Consider the following 5,263-nt stretch of genomic DNA (forward strand, 5'->3'; position numbering starts at 1 on the left):
TAACTGCTCGGGAGAGAGGAGTTTTTCAAGTCTAAAAAAAATGAAAAATGAATTAAGGGTCATGATGTCTCAAGAAAGGTTGTCCGCGCTGAGTATTTTGTACATTGAAAGTGACAAACTTAGACAAACAAATTTTGATGAAGTTTTGGATGATTTTGCTATTAGGAAGGCTAGAAAAAAAATTTTTTAGTCTTACCGTATTTGATGGCTGTAGTTTACTTCTTAATATGTATTTTAAAACTGACTGTTTAATGACAACATAAAGTAGATTCTAAAAGTGCCACACTGTCAGGTAATCATGATCATATTATTTACATTTCCCAGGCAATATAATTTGTAAACTCAAGGTGTTTTTTTAAAGAATAACATTGCAACTTCATTTTCCTAAAAATTAATGCTTATTCCACAAAAGGTTTACAACGTTCAGTTATTGCAAAAGTTTTTCAGTGTTAATTTTAACATTTATGCATTTTTCCCAATCACTATGGTATTTAACAATAACATCTTATGTCCTTTAGAGGAAAAATTGTGAATTACAGAATTTTAAATACCCGTCATCATCCTTGGCTTCACTCAATTTTTTTTATAACACTCTTCCATCTTCTTCTAGTCGTGAGGGTGGGGGATTGGGAGGGGCCTCACAGGTGGCGTAGCCTAGGGCCTCTCTTCATCTAAATCCAGCCCTGCTGACAAGACAAAATGAGTGTGTGTGTTTTTCCCCTTTCCCTGGGACTTCCTTTAGCATATTCTGAGCTAGGGAGGTGTAGAATGCAGGTCAGCAGCTGCATTTACTGCACGATCACTTTGAAAAGGAGATAGACGGTAGTGTTATGTCCTCTGGTTCCTGTCAACAAGCTCTTCATCTAAATCCAGCCCTGCTGACAAGACAAAATGAGTGTGTGTGTTTTTCCCCTTTCCCTGGGACTTCCTTTAGCATATTCTGAGCTAGGGAGGTGTAGAATGCAGGTCAGCAGCTGCATTTACTGCACGATCACTTTGAAAAGGAGATAGACGGTAGTGTTATGTCCTCTGGTTCCTGTCAACAAGTCCCACTGCATCAGCCACTATTTCTTCTGCACACCTGACCTGCCTTTGGGCATGGGACATGTGTGCGGGAGGGGGAAGTAAAGTGCTCCTCTGGTGAACCTATACTGTGGTGTCAAGTGGCTGATCTCCAAGTTAGATCTTGGTACTATAAACCTCTTATTCTTCAAAATTCTTGTATAAAGACATACAAGAGAGGGGAAAAATGACTCCCCTTTTGCCTTAGCATGGAGAATCATAGCAAAGTATTCAAAGGTATCTTTAAACCTCATCAGTCAATGCAGGCATAACCACAGGTTGAAAATTAACCCAGTGTTTAAGTGCTTAGGTGGATAAGTCTGCACTCACTCTTCATTAAGGAAGGACCTATATTTGCTCAAGTAAAGTGATCATTGACCGACTTACTTCTTGGGTCATGGTGGTGATAATTCCTCCTTTGCTGCAAATGCAACAGAGACAGATATTTCAATCAGAGCAGCACCAGGCGCTAATAGACTCTTCTCATTAATGGGGAGAATAGTCGCCAAAATACTCAGATGGCTGGGTAGTTTATTGTTGTGTTAATTAACTCTTACTCTATTTACATGCAGATTTAAATTTACATGGGGTATTTGTTTTGCAGAGGAATGCAGTGGTGATTATCAGATAATTAACTGGAGAACTGATAGCATAAGAAGGTACAAAGTTCTCTCCTAAAGGTTTCCTCGTGCTTCAGTCTATTTATGGCCCACCAATGATTTAAAGATGGAGTCAGTTCTTAATATCTTGCCTGTTAATTGCTTTTATTATGGCTGTGTGCCTGTAAATAATTGCTTTTGTTGAATCCGTTTATGACTGTTTTATGTACTTTTGAAATGATACTCTGTTGGATTGGTTATGCTCAGCTGAGATATGTGGACAGATTAGTAGGTCTCTCTGAGTCTAAGTTTTATTCCTACCTTTTCTAACTGTTGTATTAGAATGTCATGAAGAAATTTTGTTTCTCTAAACTGCTGCTTATCTGGCATAAAATATCTGTCATAGATGTTGGATAGGAACTAATGGGCCACCTTGGGTGCATCTTGCATGGAGAAGAAGCATCACCTTATCTGATCACGTTACAGATCACATTGGGCTTACGTACTCCTCTATCCATTGCCGCGGCAGATGGCAATATAATGGGACATTCATGGGCCACACTGGTAGAATACAGTAGAACATTTAGCAAACAATAGTTTAACTGCAGAGGACCTACAACCACATTGTGGGAGCTTTATCTGTAGCAAACATCCACATGGTATGGAGAATTTTAAGGGCTATTTCCACACAATAGCAGGTGAGGTGGTAAAATGTAAAATGTATTGAAAACAGATCAGCCAATATCATAATGCCCCTATATAAATCAATGGTGCGACCTCATTTGGAATACTCTGTGCAGTTCTGGTCACCACACCTTAAAAAGGATATTATAGCTTTGGAAAAAGTGCAGAAAAGGGCAACTCGAATGATAAAAGGGTTGGAACACTTTCCCTATGAGGAAAGGTTAAGGCGCTTAGGGCTCTTTAGCTTGGAGAAACGATGACTGAGGGGTGACATGATTGAGGTTTATAAGATTATGCATGGGAAAGAGCAGGTAGAGAAAGAGGTACTTTTCTCCCTTTCTCACAATACAAGAACTCGTGGGCACTCCATGAAACTGCAGAGTGGTCGGGTTAGAACGGATAAAAGGAAGTACTTCTTCACCCAAAGAGTGATTAACACATGGAATTCACTGCCACAGGAAGTGGTGGGTGCTACAAGCATGGACGGCTTCAAAAGGGAATTAGATAAGCATATGGAGCAGAGGTCCATCAGTGGCTATTAGCCACAAGGTATAGATAGGGGCTCTGGGGCAAGTGATGCTCTGTCTTCTTGGTGCTTGGGGGGGGGTAAACCGTGGGAGGGCTTCTAATGTCCTGGCTCCACTGGTGGACCACTGGTATTTCTGGCCACTGTGAGACACAGAGTGTTGGACTGGATGGGCCTTTGGCCTGATCCAACATTGGTGTCTCTTATGTTCTTATATTTCCCAGCACCACTTCATTCTCCCAGTGAGGAATAATATCAGTGTTTCTGGGGTGATGATGGTGAGATTTTTTCCACATCCCAAACTAGTACTTTGGGAAGAAGAAGAGGAAGAAGCAGCAGCAGCAGCAGCAGCAGCTTGAAGTTGGCAGATGCAGGAATGATACAGCAAAGTCATCGCAGCCCTCTCCCTATACACACACACAGACACCCCTCTTTTCAATATGGAACACAGGAACAGTCCTATCATTTCACCTCTTTGGTGAATTATGCTGTGTACGACCTTGTTTTTCAGACTGCCGCTGAGTTGTATAAATGTATGGCATAATTCTCATTGCCACATAGGCAGACACTACAGGAGCTTTCCAGTTGGTGTATCCACTACAATAAAACACCACTTTGGGAATGATCAACTGTACCTGTTTACAGTCTGAACATCAGAAGTGCACCATTGGCCTTGAAGTAACGTATGAACTGGTATGACCACAGTGACAGATGCTGATTCCCACTGATGATTCACATGACCCAGGTGGTTCATATGCTATTTCCCCGTCATGGCTGCATTTGTGTGGCTGCTACTTGTAAAGAATTTTAGAGTGGATGAATTGGCCTTCAATATATTGCTCTCTAGCCAGTAATTTGTTTCCCACATGCAAGTCTTTACATATGTCAGTTTTTACTGATGATGCTTAGAAGACTGAATCACATATACATGTACATCACACAGTGATTTGCAGCTGTGTGTGAGAACTGTTGCTTCTATTGAAAACTTTTGTATACTGAGAAGATGTGTTATGAAAGTTGTGCTGATGATCTATGATAGTTTGTGCATATGGAGTCATCGCTGGATGTTGCTGACACTGAGTGATGTGCATGTATATATAACCTCATCCTTTCTTTTCATTTATGCACTTTACATAAAACTTTACAGAAACTGTGACTCCACATACTAGTGGCCAGGGTTGGTCTGACTATGTAGGCGATCTAGGCAATCACCTAGGGCGCTAGAGTTTCAGGGGCACTGAAAAGCCTAGGCCCATGCTAAGCTTCACTTAGTGTGGGCTGTGGGGTGGCTATATAGGTCACGTCACACAGGCACCTTCACCCTCTCACAAGCTGAAGCCTGCAGCTGTGTGCACCCAGTGTGCAGGACAGAGGAGGGCATTGCATCTGTGCCTCCAGGGTGAACAAAACCAACTGAGCCAAGAGCAATCAGGTTTGTGTTGCTACTATGAGTCCTTCCTTCTGTTCTGGAGTGCCATTGGTGGCAGCAGCAAGGGAGACAGATTGAATGGGGGAAAGAACCAGCTACGAACACTAAGCTTTATTTCTGGTGATTATTACAAGAGCTGCTTTAGTACATGTGATCCTGCTTTCCTTCCAAGCATTTCAGGACACTATACATAATTCTTTCCCATAGAGTTTTCCCTCAGATGATTGTGGCCCGGCCCCAACGTGCCCGACGTGATTGCATCACTTCTGGGTGACGTGCTGACGCTGGGCATGTCGCGTGCTTTGGGGGTGGGGATCCCCCCAGGGCCCGATCCGCTGCCGGTGGGTAATGGGACTCTTGGGCGGGGAAACTTGGCAAGCCTACTACAAGAACTTGTTGTGCAAGGCCTTCATTGACTGCTCCTTGCTCCTTCCCCGCCCCCTTTTCACCATCCCAGTCCTTATGCATATGCTGATGCTTCTGTTGCTCTGTGACTTACACCTCACCAGACCATTGCCAGCATCTTCCAAGGCCTCCATCATTTAAAACTTCTACAGGACACATGGGAAATGACAACAGTTGCAAAATGGCCTTGCAAAAAACTATCCAGATTCATTCTGTCAGCCAAAGACCCATATCAGTGTAATCTTGTTTAAATATTCTTTCAAATGTCAAATTGTTATCTATGTTCTTCTGAGTATCTGCTTCCTCGCTTTGACAAGCTGATAGCTGCTATCTGTATGTGGTATTTGTCCCCCCCACGTTTATTTTTCATAATTTCATAATTTCAATTTAATTACAAACATTTTATTATCTTTGATTATTATCAATAATAATAATAATAATAATAATAATAATAATAATAATAATAATAATAATAATAATAATAATAATAATAATAATAATAATAATAATAATAATAATAATAATAATAATAATAATAATAATAATAATAATAATAAT

Source organism: Gekko japonicus, unplaced genomic scaffold, assembly GCF_001447785.1.
Source record: "Gekko japonicus isolate JY-2015 unplaced genomic scaffold, Gekko_japonicus_V1.1 scaffold2380, whole genome shotgun sequence".
In the NCBI taxonomy this organism is placed as follows: Eukaryota; Metazoa; Chordata; class Lepidosauria; order Squamata; family Gekkonidae; genus Gekko; species Gekko japonicus.